The sequence below is a fragment of the Cydia amplana genome, chromosome 12, assembly GCF_948474715.1.
Source record: "Cydia amplana chromosome 12, ilCydAmpl1.1, whole genome shotgun sequence".
Lineage (NCBI taxonomy): Eukaryota > Metazoa > Arthropoda > Insecta > Lepidoptera > Tortricidae > Cydia > Cydia amplana.
Window position 1 is genome coordinate 4,612,904 of NC_086080.1, and position 22,119 is coordinate 4,635,022.

Below are 22,119 nucleotides of genomic sequence, written 5' to 3' on the forward strand. Positions count from 1 at the left end.
CCAATGACCTTCGATCGGAATCCCTTAGTTTTCTTATGTTTTTTGTAGCTTATCATATTAACAGCAACGGCTTTAAGAAATATAGTATTCCATATTTACTTCAAAGTTCATTGTCTTCGAGATATTTGGCATCAAAGTTGAACAATTTAAGGCCAACAAACTGATTTTCTGGCTATAACTTTTGTGTTAATTCGTTTAAAATTAAAACCCTAGACACGTTTTACGACACGTCAAAGACGAACCCAAATATGTAGATTTCGTATAGGTAAGTAATATTCTTCACAGCAATCTAGATAGGAAAAAAGTGTTATTTTAGACAATGTTTACAAAATTCATAAAATAGTATCAATTTCTCATTATTAAATTATACAACGGGACTTAATCGCGTATCTAAGTTTTAAGATTTACCTCCGACGTTTCGAGGACGGCGTTGTCCCCGTGGTCTCGGAGAAGACTGGCTTAAGTTGACATCAGCATCGTCTAACCGCGCGAGTTTTTCGAACTACCCGCACTTGGTCTTGTTTATCCGCTTGAACGTTTTGCGCACTAGGGATGTCACTCTGTCGACACACAACACTAACGATATTCGATTTATCGACTGTCGATATTCGTTTACGCTTACATTTACTAATGACTGGATTCCATGTGGATGAGATCTTGAAACCCTCGTCCCGATTGAAATTACTAAGCCAGCCAAGCCAAAAAGCTTAAGCCAGTCTTCTCCGAGACCACGGGGACAACGCCGTCCTCGAAACGTCGGAGGTAAATCTTAAAACTTAGATACGCGATTAAGTCCCGTTGTATAATTTAATAATGTGTAAAAATCGTGAAAGTTTAAATCAGTGAGTATCAATTTCTTTCAAAATCCGGTAGACAATAATGAAGATAAAGATTGAAGAACCGATAGCAGTTTGTCTTATAAAAATCTGTCTGTAGTGCAAAAGTAGGAGATACGATTCAAAACTTGTCAACTTGTCAAAAATCGATGAAAACCGCAGGTAGCCCCTTTTAAGAAAAACTATTTGATTTAGTAAAGCAAAAAATATATTTATATATACCTATGTTAATATTTATTATATTTTAAGACCGTGGCCGCACTCGATACATAATTGAACGACATCGGCTTGATAGAAAATAATTGCAAAGATTGGTCTTAAAATCACCATTAAACGGTTCTAATGTCTTCTATTTCTTGACTTATGTGTTCAGACACATAAGTAAAATCAATTTGTCAAAACATTTACTTATACCTAAACCGCTAACGAGTAGTATTACACAAATAATCCACATTTATTTTTATTTCAATAGTTTTCTTACCCTTGAGCGCTGGTGGCCTAGCGGTGAGTAAGAGCGTGCGACTTTCAATCCAAAGGTCGCAGGTACAAACACTACAAACCAGCCGGGGGGTACCAATGAGTTTTTCGGAACTTATGTACGAAATATCATTTGATATTTACCATTGAGGAAGCCGGACTAGCCCGATAAAGCCTAGTTTACCCTCTGGATTGGAAGGTCAGTCTGATGGCAGTCGCCTTCGTAAAAACTAGTGCCGACGCCAATTCTTGGGATTAGTTGTCAAGTGGACCCCATGCTCCCATGAGCCGTGGCCAAAATGCTGTGATAACGCGAGGAAGATGATGAGTTTTCTTATTATTCCCTTGCCCAGGCCCAGTAACATGCGACAGTGCTATCTCATTTACTACGATACAAGTAGACAGTGTGCGCGTTTTAGGTATTGACAGCCTCTTAAGACTGGGTCAACCGTTCAGTGGCGCCATCATTAGTGGAATTGTGTTTAATAATAAACCGATTAATTTCTGTATACATAAATCAGTATATGTATTAATATTGTTGTCTTACTTGTTCCACAACTTTTGGTCTTTGTCATATAGTTTAGTTTCATAGAACGAAGTACCATTGCGTATGTTTCGGCCCGGCCGAAAGGTTCGGCCGTTTTTTGGCCGAAACCGAAACTACGGCCGAAACATGATTTTTTGGCCGAAACTGGCCGAAACCGAAACCGAAACCGAACCTTCGGTCGGACACTAATTGACAGACATTGACGGAAAATCGCGAAAACCCGGCCAGGTGCGTCGGACCACGCAAAACGGAGGAGGATTCCATACTTACTTCTTCTACCATGTATCCATATGCCAAAATAGCAACAAAAAAGCCGAACAAAAATACCGTTTCTTCGCAGCACTAGATTTCAGTCCTTTTTTTAGAAAAGTAATATGTTTAGGTACATAATATATATATATATCGGCGACGGATGGTCCTGGCGGTGGGCGCGTGGGGGTAGTACCTAGATGTATTACTTCACAGCCAAAATAGTAGGTATGCTACCAACGCATGAGATAAACATTCGGACTCATTAACCATACTAGTGCCTACTATTATTTCAGTACTAGATAATCAAAATAACAACGATCTTACGATGGAATCGGATTCGATAAAAATAAAAAGATCACATGAAATCGTTCAAATCTTTATTTAAGTCAAACTACACCGGCTCCAACCCTACACCTCTGACCCGAGAAGATTTAACCCGGCAACAAACTCGGCGGGACACATCTTTTCAAAACAACACATAGTTTCTTTATTTTACAAAAGTAAGCTTCTAATGGCACATAAGAAATCAAAATAACACTTGGAATAAAACACTTAGCTAAACGGTTAAAGAACGTGAGAATCTATAAGCTTTCAGAATAATCCTTCAGGTGTAAGCCTTCAGGAACGTAGCGAATTAGGCACGAGCTTGGCTAACGTCCGATCTCTAGCGCGGTCCGATCAAGAAGACTGAAGCCAGTTCCAGCGGCGGAGCCAACGGCTCCCGCCTCCAATTCAAGTTGGTAAACCTGCCTGACCAGTCTACCAACATAACGACAAAAATGCCTGCTCGTGCCTACCTTCACTCAAGATACACATCTTGACGTTCCAAAGCCTTCTACCTGTCATTTTAGTTCAATAATACGCCAATAGATGGTGGCGTTACTCACTACGCAGCTTCATTATTTCGTTACAAGCAAATAATACATAGTCAAACATTGCTAATCGACTTTTACAGGCGTCTAACTATGAACTGTAATGCTGCAATACGTCTTTCTGGTGTCTCGCTCCGACACGGCCGTCCTGCGCTACACACGTCCTCGTGTGTGGGTGTATGCATTTGATACTGAAACAAAACATACAGCACAGTATCTCATCGCTCGGTCATTCCTGACCAACAATTTGGGTCTCACTCAAATTACTATTAAAATCAAACTTTGTTATCAATCAAACCAGAAAAAAAATAATTGTTCAAAATTACTTTAACAATCCTCATTTCTCTAGTCAAAAATAGTCCATCGAGCAACGACTAAATAAAAATAATCATCAGTAATCATCGCCGCTATCTAACGGATACACTCCAATAATCATCGCCTCCATCTGGCGGATACTCTCAAATTTATGTGAAAACAGAACAATCCCAAACATCAAAAACACAAATCACAACAGCTCTAATTCATTGCTCGACAGTATCACTACTATTGTCGTCAATATCAATTTACGGGGAAATTATCTGGCATTAAAAAAAATTGGTCATATGTGATCTAAATTTTTGTAAGACATCTTAAAATAAATAACATTCTGAATTGATAGTTCCAATTTTACTCATATGAACACAGTACATAAACGGGAATTCATTTTTAACAAAACAACACCAGTCCTTCGGTGCATTGCCAGTCCTTCGGCAGATACCAGACCCTCGTCAGAAGTAACCATCTCAGCCGCGTAAGTGCTACTCCTCGCAAAGAGCATTCTGCACATAAAAAGCAGACCACGTGCACCTCTTACATGCTCCGGCACTTCTGATGCGGTCACTAAACAATACCCAGTCCATCGAAAGCAAAACACTAGTGCCCAGTCCATCGGGCGTACTTTCAGTCCATCGAAAGCAAAACAGTATTGCCCAGTCCATCGGGCATGCCTTCAGTCCATCGAAAGCATGACAGTATTGCCCAGTCCATCGGGCGTGCCTTCAATCTATTGAAAGCAAAACAGTAGTGCCCAGTCCATCGGGCATAATTTCAGTCCTACGAAAGTACAAGCTTTCAGTCCGTCGAAAGCAAAACAATGTTAACAGTGAAACCAAAAAAAAAGAAAATAAAAACAGGTCTTTAAATCATGTTACTCAGAACCATTGGTACTATCAGCGTCAACTGATCAACTGAAACTGAACATTACTGATCAAAATCACTAAAGATAGCTTTCTTCTTTAGCTTTAACAACAGAAACTCGCTCAAGACTTCTATGCAGAAGTAAAACATCTCAAAATAATCCCAACAAAATGGGAACTGCTCACCAGCTTAATAAAGTATGATGCACGCGACCAAGTCAAAGGTGGTGGTGGTGAGGTCCAACCCAAGCACGGAGGCTGATCCTTTCCGCTTGCCGTTGCCGTTGCTGCGGCAGTTTGCGAGAGACACGATGTGGTTCAACATAGCTGGCTGTTACTGAAATCATCATTTGCACGGTATCAGGTTTATCATGTATGCAGGCTAAACTCAAAAGGTTTATAAAATGCAAGGTAGCAGAGACAAAAAAAAAACATGTTTCCAATGTATACGGGACTTCAAAAATCTCAGAATAAAATTTAAACTTCAATGAGTGCGTTTTATTTCATTCTATGAACACCCAAACACGTGTTCCAAAAATAAGTAACACGGTAAAATGGGCCAATACGAAAAGTGACAGCATACTAGTTACGTTCGACTGTTATGCTTCGCCATTACACTCAAAACAAAATTCACTAATAAACAATTAGAACGAAACCTGTCCTTTTATTTCCAAATCTCCAGCACAGAAGATACTGCACAGCTGCTTCTGTGCCACGGGCGTAATGGTATGATGTCTGCAAGTTCGCTCGGCTCTGGCTGCAGGACACTGTAACATTAATTTTCATATGCGTAGCTCATGTTTCCATAGTATGCACGATTTGTGATCTATCACGGCATTACGAGCAATAATTTGTCGCAATTTTATTAATTACTAAACGTTACAGGGCAAAGATTACATAATCCTATGCATTGGCAAATCAGCAGGATCAATTTCTAACGGTGCATTGTATTTTCATGAAAAAAAAAATTTTTTTGAGGGTAGATGCACAAGTGAGCGATGAAATAATATCACGTCGCGACAGACAATATTTGATTTTAATTAACAATATGGTTTTCACATCAAAATAACTTAAGATCACTTAGATTTAAATGGATTTTAAAAATTAATTGTATTTTCATGAAAAATCGATTATTGAGGGTAGATTCACAAGTGAGCGATGAAATAATATCACGTCGTGATAGCTAATACTTGGTTTTAATTAACAGTATGGATTTCAAATCAAAATAACTCGAGATCGCCTCGATCTAAATGGATTACAAAAATTAATTGTAAAGAAACGCGGCGATACCAGAGATGACGTCACGTAACGACCGCTATGCTCGACTGCCTCAATCATAATTCACAATTTCACAATAATTCTCACCAAATAACAATGAATTACACTCACCATTCAATCAAGGTTAGACACGTGAGCTTACCATTACAAAGTGTCCAGATTATGGAATGTAGGTCACCAGAAATACACCACGCTCCCAGGTGGCTGTGTAAGCAATACATGAAACTCCGCATCTATCCCACTTGCTGATGTCGGCGACGGATGGTCCCGATGGCGGTGGGCGCGTGGGGGTAGTACCTAGATGTATTACTTCACAGCCAAAATAGTAGGTATGCTACCAACGCATGAGATAAACATTCGGACTCATTAACCATACTAGTGCCTACTATTATTTCAGTACTAGATAATCAAAATAACAACGATCTTACGATGGAATCGGATTCGATAAAAATAAAAAGATCACATGAAATCGTTCAAATCTTTATTTAAGTCAAACTACACCGGCTCCAACCCTACACCTCTGACCCGAGAAGATTTAACCCGGCAACAAACTCGGCGGGACACATCTTTTCAAAACAACACATAGTTTCTTTATTTTACAAAAGTAAGCTTATAATGGCACATAAGAAATCAAAATAACACTTGGAATAAAACACTTAGCTAAACGGTTAAAGAACGTAAGAATCTATAAGCTTTCAGAATAATCCTTCAGGTGTAAGCCTTCAGGAACGTAGCGAATTAGGCACGAGCTTGGCTAACGTCCGATCTCTAGCGCGGTCCGATCAAGAAGAAGGAAACCAGTTCCAGCGGTGGAGCCAACCGCTCCCGCCTCCAATTCAAGTTGGTAAACCTGCCTGACCAGTCTACCAACATAACGACAAAAATGCCTGCTCGTGCCTACCTTCACTCAAGATACCCCTCTTGACGTTCCAAAGCCTTCTACCTGTCATCTTAGTTCATCAATACGCCAATAGATGGTGGCGTTACTCTCTACGCAACTTTAGGATTCCGTTACAAGCAAATAATATGTAGCCAAACATTGCTAATCGATTTTATACAGGCGTTTAAAGCTATGAACTGTAACACTGCAATACGTCCTTCTGGTGTCTCGCTCCGACATATATATATATATATGTCGGAGCGAGACACCAGAAAGACGTATTGCAGCATTACAGTTCATAGTTAGACGCCTGTATAAAATCGATTAGCAATGTTTGGCGTATTGTTGAACTAAAATGACAGGTAGAAGGCTTTGGAACGTCAAGATGTGTACCTATCTTGAGTGAACGTAGGCACGGGCAGGCATTTTTGTCGTTATGTTGGTAGACTGGTCAGGCAGGTTTACCAACTTGAATTGGAGGCGGGAGCGGTTGGCTCCGCCGCTGGAACTGGCTTCCTTCTTCTTGATCGGACCGCGCTAGAGATCGGACGTTAGCCAAGCTCGTGCCTAATTCGCTACGTTCCTGAAGGCTTACACCTGAAGGATTATTCTGAAAGCTTATAGATTCTCACGTTCTTTAACCGTTTAGCTAAGTGTTTTATTCCAAGTGTTATTTTGATTTCTTATGTGCCATTATAAGCTTACTTTTGTAAGATAAAGAAACTATGTGTTGTTTTGAAAAGATGTGTCCCGCCGAGTTTGTTGCCGGGTTAAATCTTCTCGGGTCAGAGGTGTAGGGTTGGAACCGGTTTAGTTTGACTGAAATAAAGATTTGAACGATTTCATGTGATCTTTTATTTTTAATTTAACCAGTCAACATTCTAATAGCAATTAGTTCTTTTCATAATTTAGTACTGAAATATTAGTAGGCACTAGTATGGTTAATGAGTCCGAATATTTATTTCATGCGTTGGTAGCATACCTACTATTTTGGCTGTGAAGTAATACATCTAGGTACTACCCCCACGCGCCCACCGCCATCGGGACCATCCTTCGCCGACATATATGTAAGTAATTTTGTTATGTGAAACTTATATGTTGTGTTACGAGACTTACGAGTAGGTAACTTTAAACTTTAACAGCCTAACAGATCCCAATAAGGCCTAGTTTACCCTCTGGGTTGGAAGGTCAGATGGCAGTTGCTTTCGGAAAAACTAGTGCCTACGCCAATCCTTGAGATTAATTGTCAAGCGAACAATAGGTTCTCATGATCCGTGGCAAAATCGAGATAACGCGAGGAAGAATAACTTTGTCACAAGAATATTTGGCCAAATATAAATCCTTACTCTCGTGTATTTGACCTACCTACTCGTATTGAGTCGTATTTTGCCACCTAGTAGCCTCGAATTGGTTGTTATATGTGGCTTTCCATAAACTAAGGGTCCTTATGCTTCAATAAGGACGTTTTCATGGGGTCCCGTTGTTTCCCATAAAGTTTTAAGTCATAATGTATTGTTTGTCATATTATCATTACTCATAAAACTGAAACCGTTAACATTTCAAGATTTTAGTTAGGTTATCCTATAGATAGGTTAGGTTAGGTTAGATTTGTTTTATGGCAATCCTGAAAAGTGACGCGTTTCTGAACCAAATGAATTATGACTAACGAAAATTCGAGCAAACAATACATTATGGCTTAAAACTATCTGGGAAACAATAGAAACCCCGTTTTCATCTGAAGCAAGGACCGGAAAACCCCTCTTTACGCTTAATCCTATCCATTCGGTAACCCAATCAATTCGGTTACCTTATCATTCGGTAACCCTATCATACTGTTACCTGATTGTAACGGTAAGCTTATTGAAACGGTAACCTTAACCGTTAACCGAGTTAATCTCAAAACCCCATCGCGTTAGGGTTTTTGTTAGGGGTTTTTAACCGGTTTTTATTCAGTTATGGTAACCTTTATTATCGGTTGCTTATTGGTTTGCTACATTCGTATTTAGTGATGTGCCGTCAGTCAAATACTAAGAAAAATTGTTAATAATAAATTAACTACATATTTTATAATAGTTTATTTTGTTATTTTTGTCAATTTTCTTAATTTTGCTTATTTTAATGTTTTTGTTTATTTTACTTATTTTGTTTATTTTTTTATTTTGTTTATTTTACTTATTTCATTTATTTTATTTGTTATTAATTTTGTTAATTTTATTAATTTTACTTATTGTATTTATTGTATATATTGTATTTATTGTATTAATTTTAGTTTATTTACTTTATTTACTTTATTTACTTTATTTACTTTATTTACTTTATTTACTTTATTTACTTTATTTACTTTATTTACTTTATTTAGTTTATTTACTTTATTTACTTTATTTACTTTATTTACTTTATTTACTTTATTTACTTTATTTACTTTATTTACTTTATTTACTTTATTTACTTTATTTACTTTATTTACTTTATTTACTTTATTTACTTTATTTACTTTATTTACTTTATTTACTTTATTTACTTTATTTACTTTATTTACTTTATTTACTTTATTTACTTTATTTACTTTATTTACTTTATTTACTTTATTTACTTTATTTACTTTATTTACTTTATTTACTTTATTTACTTTATTTACATTATTTACATTATTTACTTTATTTACTTTATTTACTTTATTTACTTTATTTACTTTATTTACTTTATTTACTTTATTTACTTTATTTACTTTATTTACTTTATTTACTTTATTTACTTTATTTACTTTATTTACTTTATTTACTTTATTTATTTTATTTTTTTTATTTATTTTTTTTATTTTATTTATTTTATTTATTTTATTTATTTTATTTATTTTATTTATTTTATTTATTTTATTTATTTTATTTATTTTATTTATTTTATTTATTTTATTTATTTTATTTATTTTATTTATTTTATTTATTTTATTTATTTTTTTAATTTTATTAATTTTGTTTATTAAACATAACCTAACCATTGTTCATTAATTTTTGTCATAAGCATTTATTTATTTAATTTTATTGTTAAACATTTTTTTTTACTCTATTAAACATTTAGAAGACCTGACGTATTTTCCTTTAGGTATATAGTTAAATGTTCCCAAGTTTTAATTCAGGCGTTCTGGGTTTCTGGCTTATATTGATATAGCTTGCATTTTTATACTACATACGTACATTACTACTTAATTCCTTTTACTCTTTCGGGTTTAAAAAAATCCCGTGAATTGGAGAAGAAAGTTTTGTTGGAATGTAAAAAGCATACTAAGTCTCAAGTCTCAGAGTTGGACTAAAAATAACTTGAATAAGAAGAAGAATAAGAACATACATTTTATTCTTATTCCAATCGATTTGAATAAGAATAATTCTTACACTCGTTATTTTAGAATAAAATAAAAGTTAATAAATCATGTCACTTTTATTTTATTAAATGAAAAATAAAAAACGGAATATTTATTCCAGGTGTAGGATTATTCTAAATAACGTTTTATTCAATTAGAATGTTAACTATAGATAGATAGTAAAATGAATGTTCGGTATTAAAACCTTCTCCGTTTAGTTATATTGATTTTATACATTTAAAACATTGACATATTAAAAGAGTGTGACTTTTCTATTTAGATTTGCACCAAAAACATGTATTCTTTATCAATAAATAAGAAACAACGATGATACGTGTTTAAATATACAATACATAATCCATTTCAATTTCACCCCTCTTTTCAATGGTCGGATTGATTTGAATTTTTTTTTAGCGTAAAAGATTTTATTGTGATAGATAGGTACATTTTTTGAAGTCTTCGAAACGGTGATGATAATTTTATAATGAAGCTACATATAAAGTAAACTGCGAAATTATAATTATGATGGTTCAATGTATATTTCTTTGCGTATTAAGTATGTATGTATTTTGTTTATGATTCCTATCAGCCTTGAGGTCATACGTGTGCTATCTCTTTCACACCTACGGAAAGTGAATGAGATAGTAAATTACTGCAGGTAAGAAAAGAGTCCTACGCTTATCACTAGATTTGCAGAAAGTTGCAGGCGTGTTTCCACTTGAGACCGTCATTTATTACTCATTGGTAATAACAATAGGATTAAGTCGTGGCGTGGTGAATTCTTTGTCAGCATTTGCTAAACACGTGCGGCAAGCGTTGTGTCAAACGATATTAATATCTGTTAATTTCCGTCTAAATAATAAATGCAAATTTTAAATATCAGAAGAACTTTTAAAAACACCATAAGTCTTGGTAGTAACTCGGACACTGAAACCACATACTAAACATAATTCGAAAACAGAAAATAAACATGAGTATTTTCCCCATTTGTTCCTGCCCAACGTGACCGCCGCGATACATGAGGCGGGGACATAAACGGGGATTTAAATGAAGCGCCTATTCCCATCTGTGCCCGGCGGGGAGAAATAGGAATACACCATATCGAGCCATTCCTTATCCTACCTTTAAAAACATCTTTCTTAGGGTTCCGTACCCAAAGGGTATAAACGGGACCCTATTACTAAGACTCCGCTGTCCATCTGTCTGTCACCAGGCTGTATCTCATGAACCATGATAGCTAGGCAGTTGAAATTTTCACAAATAATGAATTTCTATTGTTGCTATTACAACAAATACTAAAAACAGCATATAATAAATATCTAAGTGGGGCTCCCATACAACAAACGTTATTTTTTTGTTGGTTTTTGCGTAATGGTGCGGAACCCTTCCTGCGCTAGTCAGACTCGCACATGGCCGGTTTTTTTTATTCATAGCAGCTGAATTGTACCTGATGATTTAGATCACATTAAAAGAAATACGGGTATCGTCCAATACCAAGACTATGCGGCAGTAAATTAAATTTGTAAGATTTTATTGCATAAAATCAGGTATAAATTAGACAAGAAACATAGTAGTTTCTTGTCTAATTTACTTCTATCTGTACGTAACGCCTATACGGCACCCAGACTGCATGTTTAATCTAGGAATATTATTTAGAATATAAAATCATGATCTTGGGGCACGGCAGTGCCCCCGCCAAGTCGAGCGCGAAGCAAACACTGCCGTACCATCCTTTACTGGAACCATTTCGCCGCATTTTCAGGCCCCTATTTGAGAACCTCTGGATAAGACCAGAACGCAGAAATTTTCGTCATCCAGTAAGTTATAATCACATACTTAAAATCCAATTTCAAGTCTGTAGGTCATTTAGTTCCGAAGTTAAGCGAAAGCAAAGTTTCGCATTTATGACACTCATTCACTCATGATCATCAGAATAGAACTAGTACTTCCCATAAACTCAGAGAGCTGAAATTTGGTACAGAGTTAGGGTTTAATGGCCACATAAAGGGTACACCTAAAAATATTGCAATATCACTCACGTTTTAAAGATCTAAGAACTGCATAAGTAAGTTTGTAATCCCATATAAATATATGATATTACAAATTTACTGTTGCAGTTCATAAATGAAGATATATTTAGTTATGATATGTGTATACATAGTATGGGTATGAGTACCCGAAAAGAAGGACTGCCTACAAAAAGAGATGAGATCCCTTAAAAAAACATTACATGTAAAAAGGTGCAAGTCTCGCAACGCTTTTACTACAAAAAGTTTTGAGATGTAATGTGAAACCAAGTCGGTTATTTCAATCAGTGCCAGGGGGTATTAAAACCGTATCAATAAGATATCTTTAATTTGTAATACATATAATGACTTGGCAATCGCACATAATGCTTTACTCGTACCGTACTCGTAAATATGTGTAATGCTCAAACTGCAATTAGCGCTAGCGTTATGTTCAATTAGAATTATTTTAATAGGTGACGATGATCCTTTTGCCATTATGCAGCCGTGCGATGGCCAAGTCATTATACGTATTACAAATTAAAGATATCTTATTGATACGGTTTTAACACCCCCTGGCACTGATTAAAATAACCGACTTGGTTTCACATTACATCTCAAAACTTTTTTGTAGTAAAAGCGTTGCGAGACTTGCACCTTTTTACATGTAATGTTTTTGATGGGATTACATTTATTTGATTAAGAATTATTCTTATTCAATTTTTTCACATACTAATTATTTCCAATCAAATTTATTTAAATAATTTTGACGGGAATAAAATCAACATGATTTTATTCTTAGGAATTCTTATTTAAATAATGATTTTATTCTTGAATGACCAACACTGCTTACTAAGTATGTATGTATCTATTTAATTTAAACAAAACTATTTCACCTAGCAATGTTATAGATACCCAATAAATATAATGAATTCTGGTATTAATGAAAGATTTGAAGTATTAAAATAAGTTTATTTATCACTGCTATAGATATATATTTTCTGATCGCTGCATTAAGCGGTACAAGGTAAATTACGGCTTTTAGCTCATACAAACTCACCGCATATGAAAACATTTATACTAAAGTCTATTTTTTTATTCGGTCGACTAAAATGACATTTCATAGTATGAATGAACATCATGTGTCATTTCATTTCATACTGTGAAATGTCATTTTAGTCTACCGGATAAAGAATAGACTTTAATTGCTTATTATAAAATAAGCTCGTAATAACTAGTACATATGTCATTTGTTAACAATGGTAAAATATCTACCACAATCCACTAGCGCATGTATCTTTATCACAAAGTGATTTTTTTTAATCACTCTATCTCTATTCTCTGGAATCTAAAGATAAATTATACCTAACTATGTACCAGTAAAATTACTAGTTAGGTAAAAATTTTTCTTTAAATCAGTCTTTAATCTGTAGGTACATACCAAGTGTGAACCCGAAAATAAAAATAATAATCTAAGTAGCATAAAATATAACTATGTAAATAATAGCAGATATTACTAGGATAGGATGTTGTTTACTTGCAACCCCTTTTCTAAACATTTCTAAACTAGAATTGCTCCGAAACACAACAATAGGAACACACAGGTATAAAGATAAACAAAGGAATAACCACGCTGCCTGCGGCTGTCGCTCCAAAATAATACTGTAATCGCTCACTTATGTTTTCAACTTTAGCTTAAGGACTCAAAGTGCAATATTGTTTGAATTGACAATAAGCGAAGTTACCGGCAAAAAAACTTGTTTGTGCTGGAGGCTTCATAGACCGCCCATGCCAACCACGGTTATTCAATAATGAGTTGAATTTAAGTCTGCGTAAAGATTACAATCGTTTGAACTGGTTCAAAACCTTATTATGAGGTAACAGAATCGACTGGGTTTTTATTTCGGTTACCGGTAACAGGGGTTAACTCGATCTGATACGGTTACCGAATCAAAGTGTTACCTTATCAGACGGTTACCGTTATGGTAGGGGTTTTTATAACCACTTCTAAAATAACCCTATGAAAAACCCCGGTTAAGGTAACCGGTTCCGGTCCCTGATCTGAAGTTGCAATAGAAATTGAAAAAGCCACATTTTTTCAAGCTTTTACTTAGTTTCATCTGTCCCGTTGGTTGTCTGTCTGTTCCAATGTGGTTCCAATCAAATCATGCAAATTAAATCCCAACAAAAACATAAATGTGAAATGAGAGCCAAGTTCAATATTGAGAATACGTGTCGTTGTTGACTCGCCGACAAAAGAATTGAGATCTATATGGGTGCCAAGTTCTGTGCTGTGTAGAAAATCCTGAAATTATAAAGGATTTGTCTTGGCTAGTTTTTAACAACAAACCAAGTTTTTGAAAAACTAACAGAAAAATATATATTACCTATATGCCTATACGTAAAAACTAGCCAAGACAAATCCTTTATAATCTCAGGATTTTCTACACAGCACAGAACTTGGCACCCATATAGATCTCAATTCTTTTGTCGGCGAGTTAACAACGACACATATTCTCAATATTGAACTTGGCTCTCATTTCACATTTATGTTTTTGTTGGGATATCATTACTTTTTGTACAGAAATTACTATAGTATTCATCATGAAAGCAGTTTGCCTAAGCTGAAAAGGAGACCCTCGCTAACGCGCGGTTAATTGTCAAAAAGTTTCAGTTTCACATTTTTTCTTTTGTATACGCCTTATAGTCTACTTTCATTCCAAATATCAAGTTTCTAAGTAATCTAGAAGTGGGTTAGGTTTTTGGTCTATAAGTATTTTTTTTTCCATCGATATATCAATAATTTCCAGTTTTCAGATTTTTCCCTCTATATGCACCTAATAGTCTACCTTGATGCCAAATATCAAGTTTCTAAGTCATCTAGAGACAAACCAAAGAAAGTCTGCAGCGCAATAATTTGACATCGAATTAAAAAACTACATATGGCAATGTTTTTTAAGCAGTCAGTAAACGTCATGCACTATGGTATGTGTTTGTCAAAATCGTTTAAATATTCATTGTGTTTTGTGATGAACGGAATAAACATGGTGAAACCTTACAAAACCGGCGTGCGGGAGTTACTTTTCCGCATGACGAATAATTTTACACTTGTAAAAAGTCAGCACGAGGCGATTCAAGCTGAAAAACGACAATGTTTACAAAATTTGGAGTTGATGACGGGTAAGTGGAATGAAACATCTTAATACTTCACCATATGTACCTACTTAGATAATATAATATTGGTTTAGACTAAGGTTTCACAGCAAATTGAACACATCTAATAGGTATAGGCATACTTATGAACTTCCTCTAACATTTCGAGAAACTCATTGGTACTAGCCGGGTTTTGAGCTCGAACCCACAACCTCCATGCTTATGCTCACGGCATGGGTACCTACTAGTTAAAGCTAAAATTTATTTTTAATATATGTTTATTGTTTTAATGGTTTATTTCGTTTTTCCGAAAACTTTAGTTCGCAAATTGCGGGCAATTTCTCTGTCAATCTAATTACGCCTTAATGGGAGTAAAAGAGAAAGATGCTCGCATATTGAGAACTTCGGTGTTTGCGGTAGGCCCTCTGAGCGCCTACCGCGAACCACGTTCGACGTGTGGCCTCTCTGTCGCACTTGTAAATTCGTACGTATGTGTGACAGGGAGGTAACACGTCGAACGTGGTTCGCGGTAGGCCCTCTGTACCTATTTACCGCCGTCGCGAATATTACAAAAGCTTATTAATTTTGATGAAGCCAAATGTCACATTCTCCCAATATTATTTATCAATATTAGTATATGTCTACATATTAATAGTGACATCTATTGTTGGAATGAAATTTATTTTACCATAAAAATTAAGCTGTGCATACAGCTTAATTTTTTCATAGACGGTAAATATGGTAGAAATTTCACAAGTATCAAGACTATTTAATCCATTTTCTGTGGTGTTGTCGCATACTGATTTTTAAAAACTACTTTTAATCTAGCGCTGCAGACTTTCTTTGGTTTGTCTCTAGAAGTGGGTTAGGTTTTTGGTCTATAAGTATTAATTATTTTTTTTCCATCGAAATATCAATAATTTCCAGTTTTCACATTTTTCCTTCTATATGCACCTAATAGTCGACTTTGATGCCAAATATCAAGTTTCTAAGTGATCTAGAAGTGGGTTAGGTTTTTGGTCTATAAGTATTAATTATTTTTTTTTCCATCAAAATATCAATCATTTCCAATTTTCACATTTTTCCTTCTATATACACCTAATAGTCTACCTTGATGCCAAATTTCAAGTTTCTAGGTCACCTGGAAGTGGGTTAGGTTTTTGATCTATATGTCAGTCAGTCACAAAAATGCCGGTTTTTAAAGGTTAATTTATCAATAACTGTTTGAGCTATGTTTATGAAATAGTGTATTTTGAACAAGCTAAGGGACTTGAATACATGTGCCAAATTTCATGTGTGTAGGTTAAGTAGGTTTCAAGTTGTGAAGGGGTCAAAAGTAGCTCGAAATGGTTCGTGTAATATTACACACGGTTGCTGCGTCGCCAGTTCCTTTTTCTTTGAACTTGGCTGGACACGCTACCGCGTGTCTAGATTTGACCCACTTCTCGGGTGTTCAATGAAGCTGAAAATTTACATAAGTACATAATATGTAATATGGGTGACAATACAATATTTTTATGGTTACCATCGAGCTGATCTGATGGTGATGATACAAACAGTGGTCTTTTAAGTCTTTTTAACTTTGTGATAAAACAACGCAACTTAATTATATTTGAAAATATTTAAAGAAAAATACAGTCAGAAATTAGAAATTTTGTTATCTAACCTCTCTATCACTCTTGCATATTCGAGCGATAAAGAGGCAAATAGCTGAGTTTCGATTTTCGCACTTCCCGATAGGCCCCTTTGTAAACAAACCGCCTTGATGTGTCTATGTCAAATTTTTAATTGTCTGTGAAAACTTGTTAAAAAAAAGTTTAAAACAAAGGCGTAGGCAAAGAGTAGTATAATATGTATATAGCTGGTCAACCAAATCTTGTCAGTAAAAAAAGGCACGAAATTCAAATCTTCCATGGGACGATATCCCTTCGCGCCTACATTTTTCAAAATTGCCGCCTTTGTCTACTGTCAAGATCTGGTTGACCAAGTATACCTATATAGCGCTGGCGGTACACCGAGAAATTCAGTAAAATGCTGCAAATGATGTTAAAGGTATGAAAATCGGTACGATTGATCTGTAGAACATTTGAAACAATTTGACCCGAAGCACCAACAAATAAAAAGAAAACGAGAGGAGTTATGACGTCATCTTTTTTTGTAGGAATAAAAAAATATTGTTTAAAAACCTATCGTGTTTGGTATTAAACGAAAGGGCTTTAGGAGCCGATTCCAAACATATATCACATCATTACATTTCAGTTTTTTTTTTAATTATAATATAAATAATTTTCAAAACATACCAATTAAGTTTGGGTTTCTCCAGATACAATACGGCAAATTTTTTTTTGTAAAATATACCTCTAATCTTATACCTAATATCCTCATATCTAACCCTAATAAAGCAATTTTGAAATTATATACATTTAGGTTTTTTTTTTATTTTTCAATTTTACATAGTGTGATCTATGAATCTCTCAATTAAATATTTAAAAAGAAAGCATAAAATTAATATATAACGGTTTTTTTCAGAAAGTCGCTTATATCTCGGAATCTAAAGTCGTAGTAAAAATTGTCTATGTAATAATTAAGAAAGAATTAACCGAAAAAACTCACCTTTAACGTCCCCCCTTTCCCGAGTTCTCCGCCCCCCACTCATCAGAACTTTTTCTTACTTAAAGCTTAGATATTACCAAAGGAACATGTAATAGTATTTTATGCAACTGTTGTTTAAGAGAGGTCAAAAAAGGCGAGTGGCGTGAGTAACAATAACAACAAACAACAACCGAAAATTGTTAATAAAGACGCCACTAGTATTTTTTGACTCAGTTAAACAACGTTGCATACAATACTTTTTCTACGACCAAGCACTTACTTTGAAATGCAATGAAATAATAATAAAAATGGATGATGATGATTGTTTCATGTCCTAATGTGATAGGTTGTTCAGTGCGTGGGATTCTTAAGGGGAACGAAAATTTTATTATTTTTGCGCTACGACGCACGGTTTAGGAGATACAGCCCTATAAATATTTTTCTTCCTCTTTTTCTTTTTTTTTCTTTTTTTTTCTTTTTTTGTGTTTTTTAAATCTTACTTAGGGGTTCCTTAAAGGGGAACGAAAATTTGATTATTTTTGCGCTACGACGCACGGTTTAGGAGATACAGCATTATAAAGTTTTTTTTTTGTGTTTTTTAATCTCTTTTTTGTGTTTTTTTTAAATATTAATTAGGGTTTCTTACAGAGGAATGAACATTTTAATATTTTTGCGCTACGACGCACGGTTTAGAAGATACAACCCTATAAAAAAAATCTTTATTTTTTTGTTTTTTGTATTTTCTAAATATTACTTAGGAGTTTCAAAGGGGAACGAAAATTTGATTATTTTTGTGCTACGACGCACGGTTTAGGAGATACAGCCCTATAAAGATGAAAATAATCGTACCATTAACCAAAACATGTATATGGTTTACTCATCTGTCAGAAATGACAATTAAAATTAGATTGGAAACAATGTATTCCATACAATATTTTTTAAGTGGTGATTACACGAAGTATCGTAAAAGTGCCAAAAAGATACTGCGTGTATGCACAAATATTTTTTTTGGGGAATAGACTAAAGACTTGTGTTGATAACTATAAGTTAGGGGTTTAAAGGTGTGTGCACGACCCTTTAAATGACAAATAAAAGTACGGGAGTAGAAAAAGCAAGTTTCAATACTCTTATTTTACCCGAATGACATTATTACTCGTATTGAGTAATTCGGCAGGGCTATTATTACACTTTGTAAAATTGAAAAATTAAAAAAAAAACCTAAATGTAAATAATTTCAAAATTGCTTTATTAGGGTTAGATATGAGGATATTAGGGATAATTTGAGGTATATTTTACAAAAAAAAAATTATGGTATTGTATCTGGAGAAGCCCAAACTTGGTATGTTTTGAAAACTATTTTTATTATAATTTAAACAAAATGACCGAAATGTAACTATGTGATATATTTTTAGCATTAGCTCAGAAAGCCCTTTCGTTTAATACCATACACGATAGGTTTCTAAACATTTTTTTTTATTTCATACAAAAAAACATGACGTCATAACTCCTCTCGTTTTTTTTATTTGTTGGCGCTTCGGGTCAAATTGTTTCAAATGTCCTAAAGATCAATCGTACCGATTTTCAGACCTTTAACACCATTTGCAGCATTTTACTGATTTTCGCGGTGTACCGCCAGCGCTAGAAGTGGGCAGCAAAGAGTAGTATAATATATAGAACAGTCGGCAGTCAACGTTTGTTCCTAATAAATATAACATTGATGAATCAAGGCGGTTTGTTTAAAGAGGGCCTGCCGCGATACCAATTTCGTTATCTGCCACCATTAAATTTCGCTCGTATATGCAAGAGTGATAGAGAGGCAGATAACGAAATTTCCCCCCACCCCCCTTTGGATGGTTCTTGTTTGAGTTATAATGTCACTGTATTGAGGACTCAACCTTTCCATTTTTAAAGTGTTTTTATATCGACATGACACTGGCTACTGTAGTAAATGCCAAAAAAGAAAAAAAAAACGCTGTCATAGTAATCGTCAATCGAAATAAACAACGTACAAATAACCAAGAAAAATTTGCAAAATAGTATATGATAAATATGTAAAACATCATTAATTATCGAATTAAGATTACATACAACTTTGTGTAAAAAAAATTGAGGCAATTATACAGCCCGATTATACGGGTTACATCTTGAAAAAGATGATTATCTTGGAAAGAAGAGTAAATATACATAGGTGAACATAATGGTGAACAAAGGTATAGTCAAATAGGTAGGGACATAATTCAGGGTTTGCTTGTCTGGTCCACGCATGCTGTACCTATCACGACCACGGCACGGCCGTCTCCTGCTAACTTTTCGCTATAATAGTAAAATCATAGGTCTAATACCTATGATTTTAATATTATAGCGAACAATATTTCATGTTCATGATCTCGAATTTAAGACTTTAGCTTAGATTTATGGCGTGCGGCCTAGCGCGCGTTGCCTCTATGAGGAGCTGTCAAAGCGCTTTATATCTGTATGCTTTTGATGATGCGGATCAGCATTCTTATCCAGCGGGGCAAGCGGGCAGCCTGGAGAAGGGCACCCTACCGCACTTGGTAGGTCACTACACTCACTACCAGGATTTAGGGCTAATAATTTATTTATAAGTTTTTAATACCTTTAAACGAGCAATTCTTGTAAATTTATTTATTTATTTATATGTATATATATTTCGGGGATCTCGGGAACGGCTCTAAACGGATTTAGATGAAATTTGCTATATGGAGGTTTACGGGGGCGCAAAATCGATCTAGCTAGGTTTTATCTCTGGGAAAACGCATTTTTGGGTTATTATATGTTTCCCGAGCAAAACTCGGTCTCCCAGACATTAAGTTTTTAATTTAAGTGTTTTTATCATGTTTCATATTTAAACTTACAGATGTGAATCACCAGCAGAGTTTTTGGAGAGGTGTGGTTTTCTTATTTCCTGTTACCAACCTGAAACACCATACCTACTTAAATATCAGAAAATAATAAAGTGAAGAAAATTAAATAAAGTTGAATGCTTAAAAACTTTAATGTTTTATTAAAATTAAACGAAAAAAAATGTGTAAACTGAAATAGATCTAATTTTTTTATTTGTAGTTGAATAACATATATGTATTTAATCTCCTTTAATTAAAAATCATCTCTGAGTAGATACATATTAAACAATAGGTACTTTTAGGTCTTGGTAGTAATGTTAGGTCTTATGACCTACTGTATTTGACTATATTACTTACCAAGACCGAAGCCTGACCTGTCAGTCACCAACTATTTTGATGCTCTTTGTAGGTAGCATCAAAATAGTTGGTGACTGACAAAGTTACCAAGTTACTAAGGTAGTAGGTACCTATATAGTAGGTAGCAGTAGCGCAATATTTAGTCAAAATATTTTGACTAATTTAGATTACTTTTATGCCAAAAAAGTAATACAAGCTATTCATGTTCCACTTAGTAATAAAATACGGACTTTTCTGAATATGTGGTTTACGAAATGTGTTAAGAGCCAACAGGAGTGGTCATTTCTCCATACAAACGTACTCGACTGTTTCCTCCGTGGGTTTTGAAGCTAGAGCAATGATTTTTTTAACACAGATTAATATTGTCAATAACGGTGTCGGACCGTTTTGCTTTTTTTGATATTTTTGTTTTTTAAGGCGCTAGAGCCCTTCAAAAATGGCCAAAATGGCCTAATTGACTATGCCGCAATGAGAGGCGTGGTATTCAAAACTGATATCAATTAGCCAAAAAAGCAAAACGGTCCGACACAGATAATTTCATAATCATTTAGATTTCCAAATTTGGTTACGATTGGTTAAGTTTTGGAGGAGGAAACAGTTAAAAGTAAACAGGAAACAGGAGGTTTCGTACTCGACCTCGATATTTGAGATTTTTACGCAGGATTTTTCACCTTGTCCTTATCGCATTAGTTTTAGGTGCCGCTTCCGTTAGCGAGACGGGTATATTTACCTAAAATATTTAAATCTCAGCTCCAACAGGAGGCTCTTAAGGTACAACTTGTGGTTTATTAACGTGGTTTAGAAATAGGCAGCTTGAGTTGAGAGAGGTGATGAGTAAATTGTTTAATTTTTTTACAATTTTGAGCGTTTATAGGAGAATGTGTGGAGCAAGCATTATTTGACGTGTAGGTGTGGGTTCAACAAAAAGATCGCTTGTCAATAAGGCATTCTTGCTGTTAAAATTCAATTATTAATAGCCTTTATCGACCATCAGCAATGTAGTCCCTTTTTGATTGATGGAAATTGTCACGTAAGTTCCACTACTCGCCGCCGCATCGCCTACAGCGCATTCGTTGGTCTATCGCTCACAAGATGTCATTAATTCATGTAAACTTACGTACTGAAAAAAAAAAGTTTTACTCTTTGCTATAAATTACCCTTTCGCACGTCAAAAACTCCAAGATGGTGCCGAAGGTCATAGAGAACCAAGTCTACCTTTGGAATCATTACTTGTCAAAATTTGACATTAGCAATCCACAGTTAGGTGACAACCAAACCAAACCATTATAAACCTTAAAGTAATAATAAAACAAAGTTGTTTTTTGTTAAATTATTGTTTGTACCAAATGAACTTCAGCACTTGATGAACTTCAAATGAACTTCAGCAGTTGAATTTCAAATGACGCGAAATCTGACAGTTGCACATGTCGAATAGGGGCCCTGGTTACCAGTCCGTCAGACGATATCAGCCT

The 22,119-nt window shown here is 34.8% G+C and overlaps 1 protein-coding gene across 3 annotated transcripts in view; it reads right to left on the reverse strand.

Annotated features, from left to right (window-relative positions):
- Nucleotides 1-22,119, reverse strand: part of LOC134652840 (uncharacterized) — a 74,738-nt gene that overhangs the window by 4,196 nt on the left and 48,423 nt on the right. The gene's annotated exons all lie outside the window — the stretch shown is intronic.